Source organism: Myotis brandtii, unplaced genomic scaffold (genome assembly GCF_000412655.1).
Source record: "Myotis brandtii unplaced genomic scaffold, ASM41265v1 scaffold383, whole genome shotgun sequence".
Taxonomy (NCBI): domain Eukaryota; kingdom Metazoa; phylum Chordata; class Mammalia; order Chiroptera; family Vespertilionidae; genus Myotis; species Myotis brandtii.
Genome location: NW_005364711.1, coordinates 1,916,179 through 1,932,145, shown reverse-complemented (window position 1 = coordinate 1,932,145; position 15,967 = coordinate 1,916,179). Strand labels below are relative to the sequence as shown.

Below are 15,967 nucleotides of genomic sequence, written 5' to 3'. Positions count from 1 at the left end.
TTTTTTTTTAAAAGGAAACAAGTAGGATTTCCAAATTAACAGAACAACTTACCTTGGAATCTAAAAAGAAAAATATGGATCAAGGAATTCTGCCAAAACATCCTTGGCAGTACAGAGATCTAGTCCAAACTGGAAAGTTATTACTTTTCACTTTATATAAAAAAATATTTCCTAGACGAGGTTCCCATCCCCACTCATCCAGAGCAAAACCTGGGGTCAGGAGATCGGCGGCTGATGGTTCCTGTTACACAAAGACAAAACCAGGAGGCAGCACAGTGGAGTGTGAGAGCAGCGGTCTCCAAGGTGAGGCGCAGGGAGCCCCACATCACGTACATGTAGTTTATAAAGATTTGCCCATGTTTATATATAATGCATGAATCTACACTTACTTAAATGCATGTATTATTTAAATATATATAAATGTAAGCTTATTTCAATATATATGTACACTTCTTTAAGTACACACACAGGTGAGTACTGAAAGTTTCCTCACTGAAAGGCATGCAGGCTCAGAGGTATTTGGAGTTCACTGGTTCAAAGAATGGGCTTTAGTGTCTGAGCTGCCAAAAACATATAAAATAGAGAAAATGATAGTACCTCCTAGTAGTGAGGATTCAGAAAATATTAGGCAAAGTGCTTGGTAGTTTTTCCTGCTATTTGGCCACCTTCCTGAGCACAGACCTCACATCTGTCCTGTATTCCCCGGGCCTGGGCAAGATCTGCACAAAGTAGGTGCTTTATAAATACCTGTTGAATGGATGGATGGCGGTCGGTAGGTCCATGTGGTGGCTTCCACACTGACGTAACTCCACCTGCATCTGTGCTGCACGGGCAACAACAGTGAAGTACAAGCATGATAATGGCGTCATGATTGATTCACGCCCTGTAGAAAACCAAGCAAATCATTCACAAATGTAGGCAATTTATTTTTAGTAACAGATGACTGGCAGCACTCCTCCCAACTGATGGTGACTCACCAATGCGCTATCCACTGAGCACGGGCATGACGACCCATATGCTTCCATGAGTCTGAACCAACTGCTATCACCAGACTTAATTCCACCTTGTGATCTAATCTGATTGGGGGGGCATGTTTGCACATCTATATATGTAAAAGCCTAAGTGATCGAATGACCAAACGACCAGTCCTCTGGCCGCTATGATGTGCACTGACCACCAGGGAGCAGATGCTCAATGCAGGAGCTGCCCCCTGGTGGTCAGTGTGCTCCCACAGTGGGAGCGCCGTTCAGCGAGCTTACTGGGCGGCGGTGGTGGCAGGCGCAGCGGGGCCGGGATGAGCGGAATGGCATGGGCCCCTCCCGGCCGGCTGGCTGCCGCTTCACGCACTATTACATTCCTCAGGCGCAGCGGGGCCGGGATGAGCGGAATGGCATGGGCTCTTCCCCGGCCGCCTGCCGCTTCACGCACTATTACATCCCTTGGGGGATGTCGGACTGCCGGTTTCAGCCTGGTCTGTGGGGATTGGTCTGAAACCAGCAGTCCGTCATCCCCCAAGGGGTCCCGGATTGCAAGAGGGCACAGGCCAGGCTGAGGGACTCCACTCATGCACCAGGCCTCTAGTCACTATTATATAAACACTGCTTCTTTATAAAACCCAAAAGGGGAAAAGGAGAGAAATGAACGTAAAGTTTAAGAGAAGGGACGACCTGACTTCAATAAAGGGAGACTTTCTTTTTTCCTTTTTCTTTATAAAACCCAAAAGGGGAAAAGGAGAGAAATGAATGTAAAGTTTAAGAGAAGAGACCTAACTTCAATAAAGGGAGACTTTCTTTTTTTCCTTTTTTTAAAAATGTTTTTATTATTGATTTCAGAGAGGAAGGGAGAGGGAGAGAAATAGAAACATCAATGATGAGAGAGAATCACTGGTCGACTGCCTGTGCACTCCCCCTACTGGGGATCGAGCCCGAAATCCGGGCATGTGCCCTTGACCGGAATTGAACCCAGGACCCTTCAGTCCACAGGCCGACGCGCTATCCACTGAGCAAAACCAGCTAGGGCAAGGGAGACTTTCTTGATGACGAGAGGTGTTTAGTGTTGCTGCTGTTAAAGAAGCCATTTGTTTCCTTGTGTGGATCTGGTTTTTCTCCTGAGCATGGTTATAAAGACTGTTAAATACACAAACTCTTCTCCAAAATTCTATCATAATATTAGCTTTTCTCCCTCCCTCCCCTACACACACACACGGCAAGCAACTTTTCCCTGATAAATTTCTACGATAAGAATGGCTTTATCGATTCTGACAAACAGTCCAGATTCCAAATTCCACGGCCACGTTTCTCCCATGGAGCCGCTCTTGGGCAATTTTAAGCCCTCGGAGGAGGAGCATGCTTTCTCTCTCTTGGTCCCCTTCATCCTTCCAAACCAAGTCCTCATCTTTCTGGTGTCTTCGCGGCTTTGCAGGCCTGCAGCTGAGGCCACCAGGCTGTAGCTGTGCCAACCGAGAGCCAGCAGATCCCAGCAGATGGCTGGTGTTTAATTCCATCACAGTTGGATATAGAGAAGCCTTGAACAAAAAATAAATATGGGCCCACAACTTCCACTCTCTTGGGAGCATGTGAAATAGATCTTTCTTCTTCTTTTTTTTCTCTCAAAAAATACATTTTTATTGATTTTGAGAGAGAGAGAGAGAGAGAGAGAGAGAGAGAGAAACATCGATGAGAGAGCTGCCTCCTGCAGGTTCCTTACTTGGGATCGAGCTCACAACCCCGGGAATCGAACCAGCAACCTCCTGGTGTTTGGGTTGCTGTTCAACCACAGAGACACACCAGCTTGGTGCTAGGATCTTTCTTAATCCCCGTGTCACGAAGACCTTATCTGGAAGGTCAAAGTCCAAATTCGCTGTTAAAAAAGGGGGAGATAATAAATGTTCTCTTCCTTTTTCCATTTCAACCACTACTGTTCTCAGGGAAGATGAAGTAACGGGAAGAAGGCTGTCCTTGATACTCTTTGTATTTTATTTTTTATTTTTCTGTCCTTGATACTCTTTACGAAAATGTGTTTATTGATTTCAGAGAGGAAGGGAGAGGAAGAGGGAGAGGGAGAGACAGAAACATCAGTGATGAGAGAGAATCATTGATCAGCTGCCTCCAGCACGCCCCCTCCTGGGGATTGAGCTTGCAATCCGGGCACGTGCCCCGATTGGGCGGTCCTTGATACTCTCGTGGGATACTGGACTGTGTCTGCCCTCAGGTTCTCGGAGAAGTTTCCCCTAATTGAGGGGATGTGTTATTCAATGCTCCCCTAAAGTTAAAGCAGTGAGAGACAAAGCACAGTCGTGTGGGCTTTCGGCCTCCAGCATGCTGAGTCACTCTGGGATTGTCCGGATTCTGGGCAGCTATGGAACTAAAGGGTAAACTCGGGACTAAGTCAGAATCCCTGGGTTCTGCTAATCACATGCTGTCCACCTAAAGGTTTTATGCAAGACAAGCCGAAACTCCCCCTACACATTTCAGGCAGATGGAATGACGCGGCGGCACTCGCTGAGTGGGTTTTGAAGTATCTGTGGGCTATCTGGAGGGACTTGGATATTTTAGGGCTAATTCTGACTTTGTGTGTGTGTGTTTGTTTTTTTGCTTCAACCCCATAGGTTTGCATTGGACCCTATAACATCTTTGCCTTGTGACTTACGCCTTGTGCCTCTTTATAGAACAGAGTTTCTCACTCCTGTTCCTCACAATGATCTTTGACCTATTATCTAGAAAAACAAGCAGTTTTCCTCCTAAAGATGTTTCCACTCTATTCCATCTTCTTTGGAAACACAACAAAGGGTTGCTCTGCTTTGCAGGATCTGTATAGGAGGCAACCCTGATAAAGCTGGCCCTTGTAGCTTCTGCCCAGGGCCCAAGTCAGCACACCATCCATCACATCCAAAAGAATCCCGTCACTGCCCCCAAAGGGCCTGGAAATGTTAAACCTCCCACCAGTGCTCTAAACATGCCCTTTAGTCACTGTATTTGTTTGCTAGGATTGGCCTAACAAAGTTCAACAAACAAACGGAGTGGCTTAAACAACGAGGATATATTGTCTCAGAGTTCTGGAGGCCGGAAGTCTGAGATGAAGGTGTGGGCAGGGATCTGTTCCAGGCCTCTCTCCCGCCTTCTGGTAGTTCCTTGGAAAGTGGTCACATAACTCCGATCTTCACGTGGCGTTCTTTTTGCATATGTGTCTGACTGGTCAATATTTCCCCTTTTTGCCTGCCTAGGGCTCTTTCTAGAGCCCTATCTCTTACCTGCCTGTGTTCGAAAATGTTGTGATTTATTTCTTATTTTGGAAATAAAGCTCTGACTCCCAATGGAATTACTAGTTGCACAGCTGTGACATTCAAGCTAATGTCTTCAAACCTGGTGGAGCAAATTTCCAGCTAGAACCAAGAAGTTACTTTTCGCATTCAAACACTGCCTTATTTCTGCTTCTTTATGGGCTTAGGATACTCTGTTTTGCCTACTTTTAACTCATTATTCTCCCATCGGGCACAGTTTTTATGAAAGCAAATGCCATGTTTGGCCTAATTTGGATGATAGCTGTGAGAAGGACACAAACAAAATACTTTTGAATCGAGGGAAGGTAGGGAGAGAATGGAGATTTACCAGGAGTCTGCTACCCGCCTGATGCTTTTTATTCTTGTATCATTGAACTCTCTGCTCGCCTATGCGATAGACACACTTTAAGCTAGTTTGGCGATAAGGAAATGGAGGCTCAGGGAAGCGTAGACCACACAGCTGGTCCACGTGGGAGGCAGGATTTGAACTCAGTTCAAGATGTGAGCCTCCTGCTCTTGGCTTTTCACAGCTGTTCAAGAACAGTCGCAAACTCATGTTTATTCCCCACCATCTCTCTCCCCGGCTAGAATTGTGTATCCGGGCAACTGCCCAATAATTTCTGTTAAATAATCAAGCGGTCTTTCTGATTTTCTCCTCTGAATAAAATGACCATGAGTTCCAGCAGAAGCAAAATAAATCATTATAATTTGGCCAGGAGAGTGGGGTAGAGTGGATCAAGGCAGGGCTTTGCCCCAGAAATGCCAAGCTTGAATCTCCTTCTATCACTGCCTGCTATTGAGGCTTTTATGTCTCACTTAGCTTCCGAAGTCTTTTTCTTCACTTTAAAATGAGTATAATGTTGCTCAACTGGCATGGCTCAGTGATTGAGCGTCAACCTATGAACCAAGAGTTCACGGTTCGATTTCATGTCTGGGTTGCAGGCTCAGTCCCCAGTGTGGGGCATGCAGGAGGCAGCAAATCAATGGTTCTCTCTCATCATTGATGTTTCTATCTCTCTCTTCCTCTCTCTTCCTCTCTGAAATCAATAAGAATAAATAAAAATGAGTATAATGTTAACATTGGTGAAGGTTTCCAATAATATACATAAAGTATCTTGCATATGGAAGGATTTCAACAAAATGAAAGCCACTGTTGTTCTACTGGCAGATACAATGAGAATAAGTAGAGGCCGAGTCACTCGGAGGCTTCCTGCACGCCCCACAGTGGGGATTGAGCCTGCAACCCGATCAGGAATTGAACCATGACCTCCTGGTTCATGAGTCAATGCTCAACCACTGAGCCACGACAGCCTGGCAATGGAGCTTAACCTTCTTGATGAGAAGAATGAAGGGGAATAATATCACAATCATCATAACAGCTAAGCCTGTGCTAACACCCTCTCAAGTGCTTTTGGTGAATTAGCTCACTTAAATACCCCAAACAGCCCGAAGGCCCTACCACTAGCCTGGAGCCACCTGTGATAGCCCTGGCCACACAGCCTGTTTTCTGGCCGGTCACACAGCCAGTAAGGGGAGGAGGCAGAGCTTGAACCCAGGCTCTAAGCTTTGCCGATTACCCACAATGCTCTGCAGTTACTGTGTTCCCATAGTGACTCGCATTGGGAAACAGGTGAGGAGCCTATATGTATAGAAATAATAATAACCTAAAGTCTGCAAAGGTTCTGTGGTTGATGGGCAAAGGAAGGATTCGCTAGGTAGGATAGATTCGAACTCGTTTCATTCTTCATCACACACACACACACACACACACACACACACACACACACACACACTATTGCAGTCTCTTCTCAACCCCCTACTCAAATGCCAGTTTCTCCTAGAAGTTGCATCATCGGGAAGGTACCAATAAGCAGCTTCCCTGTACAACAGCATCTGGGGAACGTGCCCAAATGCCGCGTTGGGTGTCTTACCTTAAGGGTTGCTTTCTCCACAGAGGGTGCCGAGGAAGCAGACACTGAGATGGGGCTCCCACTCAGGTGGCCCAGCAGGACCTGTGCGCCGCCAGGGCCGGAGCCCCTGGGGGAATGGCTTGTCCAGAATGTCCTGTGCCCTCTCCCCAGGACCCCGCAGCCAGCCTCACACCACCGTGCTTTTCTTCCCTAGGGGAGCGGGATTTCCAAAATGAAGGTCGGGTCCCCTGGCCCAGGGGCCCCCTGGCGCGCTTTGCTGCATCACCACCAAGCGGATGGAGGGCTGGGCATCGAGCGTGGCCTCGGGCGTGGACTGCGTGCTGGGGTCCTTGCCTCGGCAGTCGTACAGCGCGCAGGAGATGAGGAATACCAGGAGCAAGATGACGTAGCTCACGACCAGGATGATCAGGTTCAGGGTGACGGGGTCCACCTCCAAGTAAAACGCCATGGCGTCTCTTGCGGTTGGGAAGCGGGGTTAGAGAAAGGCCGCAGGGACAGTCTCTTTGCAGGAAACAAACCCTAGTTCATTGGAATAGCTCCGTTGGCTCTGGGGTAAAAATACATTAATCCCCCGGGCTCCGGGAGACCTCCCAGATAAAAGCTGCTCGGTTTAATAACTTAAGCTCTTACTGTTAATACGATGGCCACGGAGACACAGATGCTGTCGCTCACCAGTTCAGCTGTGCCGAGAAAGAGAGAGGAAAAGAGGGGATCGAAGGGTTACCAGAGCCTGGTGTCCATACGGTCCACCCTCCAAGCAGGCAGTGTGGTGGGCAAGGGTGAGTGCTGTTAATAAGCACGTTATTAAAAGGTTGGAAGAACTGTGAAGTGTGGTCACCTTTTATACGATGGAGGTTTAAATGCCACCTTTTATCTATACATGGAGTGACTGGGCAATCAGGACCATGGGCTTTGGAAAAAAAATGAGTTTCTTTAATAGGAGGAGCACACCTAGGGTCTGGCGTTTTCACTCATTCATTATTTGTTGGTTTTTAAAATTCATTAATTCAGCACTACCTGGTTTGGCTCAGTGGATGGATAGAGCGTCAGCCTGTAGACTGGAGGGTCCTGGGTTTGATTCCGGTCAAGGGCACCTTGGTTGCAGGCTCAATCCTCGGCCTGGGTCAGGGCATGTACGAGAGGCAACCAATCGATGTGTTTCTCTCACACTGATGTTTCTTTCTCTCTCCTCCACCCCTCCCTCTCTTTTTAAAAATTAATGGGAAAATATCCTTGGGTGAGAATGAACACAACAGCAAAATATTTAAATTCATTAATTCAAAATACTTTTTTTGAGCTCTTTCTATGTTCCAGGCACCTTGCTAAGCGATAATAAGAGAAGCATTTAGTCCATCAGGGAAGATGGACATTAAACAAATAATCACACCGTTTAAGAACAGTGAACATATATGTATAAAGGACAAGGAGAGGGGAACGGGACAGTGGGGCCCAAGGCAGGTCAGAGAAAGCTTCCATGAGGAAGAGACGTGTAACCTCTGACCTGAAGGACAGGCAGAAGGTAGCAGGTGAGGACAGGCAGGGAAGAGTCTTCTAGCCACAGGAGCAGCATTTGTGAACGATCCCAGAAGAAAGAAGCCTGGAGAATTGGGGGAACTGAGACAAGGGCAGCGTGACGGGAGTATAAAGAATGAGGAGCCTGCGGGGAGAGAGGTAGGCAGGGTCAGATCGCAAAGGAGCTGGTGGGTCCTACCAAGGACTTTGCCCTTGATCCTGGAGCAATGGGAGGCCATTGCATCATGTGATGCAGGGGAGTGATGCGATCAGATTTGCATTCTATTCATTTATTTTTTTTAAATCTTAGCCGAGCTTGTTTTTAAAAAAATATGTTCCGATTGATTTTTAGAGAAAGAGGAAGGGAGAGGGATAGAAGTAGAAACAATGATGAGAGAGAAACATCATGGATCGGCTGCCTCCTGCATGCCCCCTACTGGGGATCGAGCCCACAACCTGGGCATGTGCCCTGACCGGGAATCAAATCTTGACCTTTTGGTTCATGGGTGGACACTCAACCACTGAGCCACACCTGAGGGCGGATTTGCATTTTAAAGAGATCGCCTTGGCCACTGTGTAAAGGCAGGAAAATAAGCTGATAGAAGATAAAAACACAGATGTTCCTTGATTTATAAATCATCATCCCCCTCAGTTGTAGTCCCGGCCCAATAGTCCTGGATGCAGCCAAGGTCATGGCAGGACTCGGTGCTCAGAAGGGCCCCACGCTTGGGTGAATGCTCTGCTCTCACCATCCTGAAAATTTTCAGAATTTTTTATTTTGCACTGGCCTCACAAATTACGTATCTGGCCTTGGTCTCATCTATGCATTCTTGGCCAGATAGGGCTGTTTCTCCAAGAGCTAATGGGACTCTTTTGATTAAAGGCCAACACTCCCAGAAGTCTGCCAGTTTCTTGTCCTCATTAAGCGGAGCAGTGTAAGGCCAGCTTCCTTGGGAGCCTAGTGTGCGGGGATGCTGTAGAAAGGAGTTCTTATTGATCTGGAGGCCCTTTTCAAATAATATATTCCATGATTCTGTGGTTCCAGACTGACCTGTGGAATTACACTCAAGAAGATGAATGGTTCCCAAACACCCCAGGATGAGGGCCAACCTCATTGGAATCCATTGGACTTCTTAGGAAGACAGATTCCCAAATCAACCCAAGATCATTGAATTAGAATTTGGGGGACTAGGGTCTGGGAAGCTGCATTGGATCATTCTGATAGGCAGCCAGGATGGAGAACCATGGCTGTAGAAGTGGGTAAGAAAGATGTGTAAGGATGTATAGAAAACGGACCACCAGAGCCTTGGTTGGCTGCCAAGAGATGTCCTGGAAGGCGTTCAACACAGAATTCAACTCAGTCTGTGTTCTGAGTCCAGTGGTTCATTGGTTCACTTTGTCAAGATAATCCTTTTCCTGGTGGCAATTCACATTTACCAAACTCCTAGGAGACTGATGTTTAGCACAGAATGCCAGTGCATTAAATTACAGTGAAAAATACAGCCATCACAGGTCAGGAGGGCCTGGGCTGGAATGATCACAGCTTTTTCTCCCTGGAGGCAGATCTGTCCAGTCTGTTTATAATCAGCCGGCTTCTTGGTGAACATGGGATCTCAGCGAGTGGACTTGTCGGGTGCTTTTCGAACAGAGCTCCCGGGTCCCAGCAAGGCCTTTAGAGGCAGCGTGGTGAACCAGTTCACTACTTCCTGTTGCCCACTCTGAACTCTAGCTTCTCGACTCCTACTATCAGCTGATGGCTGTACGGCACAGGCTCTTCTGTGTAACAGTGTTTTAGGAAAGTTCTCTGACGGCTATAAATAGATGCCACAAGGATTTGCTAAAATTGACTCTGAAATGAGAACTACATACACTTGAAATTGAACTGGAGTACGCGTGCAGCAGCTCTGCTCTATCAGGGGGAGTTTCACGTTGGTTCCAGGTTTCTCTGTGCAACAGCCAGAACCCTCCCTCGTGGTGGTTGGTCCGGTCTGGCCTCCTCTCGTCTTGCATCGCATCATCTTGGGTCTGCTGATTCCCTCCATGGTGCCCCAGGATATCTTGTTCCAGGCCATTGTTGTTTGGATCCGTATCTTATTACTATCTGCAGAGCGGTTTTTTGTTTGTTTGTTGGTGGTGGTTGTTGTTGTTGTTTGGTCTTTGTATCTACCAGTGCTCAAAGGTTCATTTAAGTTGAGCTTTGTGGAGGTTTTGCTTCCTTTCAATGTGTTTGGTGAAATGCTGGCTATTTGTTTTGCTTCATTACCCCCAGGGTGGCTGCTTTGTTCACATTGCTTGCCTTTTTTCAGGAACTTTCCTCTTGTGCCATCTAGTGGCCAAAGCAGAGACTGCTAAAAAAGAACAAAACCTTGTAAACAAATTGGGGCAGTCATTTCTAATCAGCGGGAGAGGGTGACACGGGTAAGAACAACAAGCCACATTTCCCAACAGCCCCTCGAGGTGGTCAGGGCATAGTCACGCCTTCATTCATTCACACACTTGTATTGCGCACACACCATGTGCTGGCGGGAGCGAGGTGCGTTGGAGCTTGATGGGATCAATACCGAAACTGTGCTATGTGCCCAGTGTTAGCACCAACGAAGAGGAATGATCACCCCAGCGCAGGAGTGAGAAAAGTGACGCTCAGAGAGGGGATGGAATTCTAATTTGCTTGTTCTCACTCCCTTCTTCCCTCTCACCTGTCCATCTCTCTTTTCTACTGACTGAAATATAAATTAAACATCTACAGAGATTACCCTGTGCTATGTGCTCTCGGGCATTCAAAACCCAATCAGGCCCTGGCCTGTTTGGCTCATTGGTTAGAGCAGTGGTTCTCAAACTTCTGGCCCTTTAAATATAGTTCCTCATGTTGTGACCCAACCATAAAATTATTTTCGTTGCTACTTCATAACTGTAATGTTGCTGCTGTTATGAATCGTCATGTAAATATCTGATCTGCAGGATGGTCTTAGGCGACCCCTGTGAAAGGGTCGTTCGACCGCCAAAGGGGTCGCGACCCACAGGTTGAGAAACGCTGGGGTAGAGCATCCGCCTGCGGACTTGGGTCCCGGTCAAAGGGCACATACCTGGGTTGCAGGTTCATCCCTGCCCCGGTTGGGATGAGTGCGGGAGACAACCAATAGATGTGTCCCTCTCACATCGATTTCTCTCTCTCTCTCTCTCTCTCTCTCTCTCTCTCTCTCTCTCTGTTTAGTTAAATTTGAGATGCTGTGGAGACAGTGGATTCTGGGTCTGGCTCCTAGTAGGAAGATCAGCGTTGCAGCTGCAGATTTTGAAGTTACCACCGTACAGGTATTATTCACAGTCATGGACCTGGGCGCGATGACATGGGGAGAAAGTGTGGATAGGGAGGAGAAGAGGGCTGAGAACAGGCCCAGGGTTCTCCAATATTTAGAGGCTGAACAGAGAAGAAGGAGCCAACAAATGAGACAGAGAAAGAGTGGCCAGGGAGGTAAGAGGGAAAACGGGTACATGGTATCGGGGACATCGAGGGAGAAAGAGAGTTTAAAAAAGGAAGTGGCCGACTGGGTTAAAAGCTGCGAGGTGATGGGGTCACATGGGAATAGAGAACTGGCCAGTAGTTGTGAGACCTTGATGAAAACTGGAGTGTTTCATGGAGGGGTGGGGGGAAATGCAACTTGTCGGGTGCATTACGATTCATAACAGTAGCAACATTACAGTTATGAAGTAGCAACTCAGAAATTAGACTGAGAAAAGAATGGAGGGTAAAAAAGGTAGAGATGTGAGCATAGGCAACTTGGAGGAGTTTGGCTGTGACAGACGGCAGAGAAATGCAAAGTAGCTGGAGGGCAGCGTGGGAGGGAAAGATAGTTTTTTTGTTTTTCTCTATTTATATGAGTGATACTGAAACAAGTACATCAGCCAAAGGGAACACTCCAGTTAAGAAAGGGCGATTGATAATAGACGAGAAAAAGAAAAATTGTAGGAGCAAGTTCCTTGAGCAAGGATGAGATCCAGGAGAAACATGGGAGGATGGGTCCCAGGCAGGAGCAGGGACGTGTCTTCCCTTGTGTCAGGAGAGAACAGAAAGTGAGTGGGCATAGAGCGGCTTTGGTGGTAGCCAACACCCCCCCCCCCCCCCCCTCCTCCCCCCCCCCCCCCCCCCCCCCCCATTCAGGAATGAGTCAAAATCATTAGCAGTGACCAAGGGACAGAAATGTGTGGTATGTTAGAAATGAGAAGGTGTTTTGAAATATTTCTTTTGGGGAAAGAGAAAAAAATGTCCTGGGGAAGTAGGGCAGGATTGCTGGGTAGTGATACGTCCCTACCGGAGTTTGTTGTGAACTTAAAGTGAGATGTTGGGTTCCAAACAGACAGAGAGTCTGGTTAAGCAAACTGGAGGCATAGTCAGGTGTAGAAGTCAGGGGTGTGAGGGAGCAGTGCAAAGCTTGGAAGCTGTGTGAGGAGGAGAATGAGGACATTTGGGGTGTATGTGTGTAGATAGTTATAAAGGGTGGACACCATGCAATGGTGGGCCTTGTGTGGTCAAAGAGAGCTGGAGTAGAGAATTAGAGAGCTGTCCTGGGGGGATTGGGGGGTGTGGAGCGGGGCAGGACTGACATGATTTAGGGAGGACCATGAGAGTGTGTATGGCTGACGAGGGGCGAAGGGCCGTGAAAAGTCCGCAGGGGCAGAGTATTGTTGACATTGCCAAGAAGCATGAAATTGCACACGGAGAAAATGAAGTGAGCCGAACGCTAAGGCCCTGGGTGCGAGTGGGGTGGTCAGGGGGTTGCTAGGTGACTGTAAGTGAAGTGGTGTCTGGTGGTCAAGTCTGATGGCATACATGTCCTTCCCAAGGGTAGACACACCAGCTCAGGCTTTTGATGGAGAAAGGAGAGAAAGCAGTATATTTAGAAGCAACAGCCTGGGGTAAGCAATCACCCATCTACACTGCAGGCCCTGAAGTTGGTTATGGAAGTTTATTATATGAGGACGCATGTTCGTTTCCTGTGGCTGCTGTAACAAGTTAACAGAAACTTTGTGCTGGGAGCAGTGCAGGTTTATTCTCTCACCGTTGCAGAGGCCAGAAGGCCCACGTAAAGGCGTTGGCAAGGCTTCCTCTGCCCAGAGATTCCAGGGGAGCGTCTCTTCCTGGTCTCTCACCTTTTGGAGCCGGCCTGAGATTCCTTGGCTTGTGGTCGCATCACTCTCATCTTCAAAGCCTGCATCTTCACACGTCTCTGCTCTCTCTTCGTGTGGCCTTCTCTGTGCGTGTAAAATCTCTTTGCCTCAGTCGGATAAGGACGGATGCGATTACCTTTTGAGCTCACCCAGATAATCCGGGATAGTCTCTCCATCTCAGGATCCTGAATTAATCACATCTGTGAAAATTGCCATATATGGTAACAGTCACAGGTTCCAGGGATTGGGTGTGGCCTTCGTGAAAGGCCATTTTTCAGTGGACCACATGGAGTCTGGGAGAAAAAAATCAGCTTTTTTTTTTTTGCCCTGGATGTTATGGCTCAGGTGGTTGGACATTGTCCTATGCACCAGGAGGTTGCTGGTTCGATTCCAGTCAAGGGCACATGCCCAGGTTTCAGGCTCGATACCTGATAAGGGACGTGGAGGAGGCAGGCAATTGATGTAATGTTCTCACATGGATGTTTCTCTCTCCCTCCCTCTCACTTCCTCTGTCTCTCTAAAAATCAGTAAACTATTAAGAAAAAAAAATCAGCTTTTGTTTGAGAAGGCTGATGGGGAACCACTGTCTTCAGGGATGGTCAGTTTTCAATAAAAATAATGCTAGTAACAACAACAGTAATACTAATTTTTTACCTAATAAAAATTCTTGACTTAGAGTCTCAGACTATATGAACAAAAATCAGGGAAGGAAAAGATGAGTAGAGCTCTGCTGAGTTCATCTTAAATAAGAAAAACTCAAAAGATGCCACTTCTTAACTTAGCAATTAGCGAGAAAGCAATTTTTTAGCTTGCTTTTGAAAGTACCGACAATGAAATGTTACAAAAAAAAAAAAAATAACTGCACCATGCTAGTCACCCGTTTAAGGAGAGCAGATTTCATCACCCCCCTTGGCTGCTTTCCTTTCTCCAGTTTCTTTCCCCTTTCTAGTTAGAAACGTTCAGACCCGTGATGACATTCTGTATTTTCTTATCTGCATATCAGACCATCTGGAGGCATTCTGTATTCTTTCTGGCTTTGGACTCTTTAGAACCTGTAATTAGAGTCTAGGCAGCTAAAGATGCCGACTTTTCCCAATTTCCTATGTAGGATTTATGTAACGAGTGCGTTCACTTGTTTTGTTATGTGGCTTGGACTTGGGAGGACATGCATGAATTTAAGATGCATCTTTGGTGCCAAGATATAGAGGATGTTCAGAGGCAACTGAAACTTTGATGGTGCTAACTTTCGGGATGCCCAAAGCAACCCAGAGGGATATGAGCACCAGATGGAATAACAGAAAACCCCGGTGGCTCTACATTCAACAGATATCGAGAATGGAAACCTTCCCTACACCATCTTCACATCGTCCACTTTGCGTCAAGCCTCTATTGCCTTCTGTCTTGGCTATTTCATCTGGTCTGTCACTCCATATTTCCCATGGCTCTATATAGAGGATGTTCAGAGGCAACTGAAACTTTGATGGTGCTAACTTCCGGGATGCCCAAAGCAACCCAGAGGGAGATATGAGCACCAGATGGAATAACAAAAAACCCTGGTGGCTCTACATTCAACAGATATCAAGAATGGAAACCTTCCCTACACCATCTTCACATCATCCACTTTGCGTCAAGCCTCTGTTGCCTCCTGTCTTGGCTATTTCATCTGGTCTGTCACTCCATCTTTCCCATGGCTCTCCGCCTAGGCCAGTGATGGTGAACCTTTTGAGCTCGGCGTGTCAGCATTTTGAAAAACCCTAACTTAACTCTGGTGCCGTGTCACATATAGAAATTTTTTGATATTTGCAACCATAGTAAAACAAAGACTTATATTTTTGATATTTATTTTATATATTTAAATGCCATTTAACAAAGAAAAATCAACCAAAAAAATGAGTTCACGTGTCACCTCTGACACACGTGTCATAGGTTCGCCATCACTGGCCTACGCTATTCTCTACACACCCCGAGTGAACCGTTTTAAAAATATATATTTTTATTGATTTCAGGGAGGAAGGGAGAAGGAGAGAGAGATAGAAACATCAATGATGAGAGGGAATCATTGATTGGCTGCCTCCTGCACGCCCCCTACTGGGGATTGAGAGCCCCAGCCCAGGCATGTGTCCTTGACCGGAATCGAACTCGGGACTCTTTAGTCCGCAGGCCGATGCTCTATCCACTGAGCCACACCAGCTAGGGCCCGAGTGCACATTTTAAAACAGCAGTCAGACTGTGTCATTCCTTTGCTCAGAACCTTCCAGTGATGTCCCATTTCCCTCCAGGAATAGCTGGCATCCTTACCCCAGCAGGTAGGCACCTCACAGGTGCCCTAAGCCACCTCTGTCCTCTCGTTTCCAAGCGCTTCCCCCTCACCTGGTCTATTCCAGCCGCGTTGGTGTCCCGGGGACCCTGCAAACCACTCAGGATCTGAGCCCCTGCTTTCTGTCTGCCTGACATGTTCTTCCTCCCATTTATCTGCACAGCTTGGTCTTTGACTTCCTCGGGTCATCGCTAAAACGTGACCCTGTGAGAGAGGCTTCCCATGATCACCCTTGTGAAACAGTCAGGCTCCCTGCCCAGGGCGCTCCTTTCCTCCTTATTCTGCTTCATATTCTCCATCACTGGCTCTCCTCTGACACATGCTAAGCACGGTCACGCCTTTTGTGAGATGTATGACACCCCATGAGATTGTCACCTTCGAGCTGGCATGGAGTTTGTTTCATTCACTGCTGCAGCTGGCAGCTGCCCAGGACATGGCAGGTTGTATGTACTGAATAAGCATCTGGATGTACTGAATATAGAGGGACAAATGAACCATTCATGAAGACGCCTCTTGCCTTTCTTCATAAAGTCTCAAACTGTTTCTTGTGAGATAATGGTGATGAAAAAGAACCTCCTCAACAAGGGATTACAGAAAATCCTATATAATAAGAGCATAGTATGCAAATTGTCCCCTCCACTGGGAGTTGTCCAGGAGTTCAACCAGGGGGCGGAGCCAGCCGGGGGAAGGGAGGGAGTACTCGGCCAGCAGCTGGCAGCCTGCAGCCACTAGGGACCCTACCAGTGCACAAATTTCGTGCACTAG

The 15,967-nt window shown here is 47.3% G+C and overlaps 1 long non-coding RNA gene across 1 annotated transcript in view; it reads right to left on the bottom strand.

The window, feature by feature from the left end:
* LOC106727180 overlaps positions 1 to 6,750 on the bottom strand; it is an 8,934-nt gene extending 2,184 nt beyond the window's left edge. Inside the window, exons 1-2 of the long non-coding RNA XR_001363347.1 lie at positions 6,211 to 6,750; positions 748 to 883 (exon numbers count right to left, since the gene is read on the bottom strand). This is a non-coding gene — a long non-coding RNA (uncharacterized LOC106727180). The remainder of the gene's footprint in view (positions 1 to 747; positions 884 to 6,210) is intronic.
* Positions 6,751 to 15,967: the final 9,217 nt, after the last annotated feature.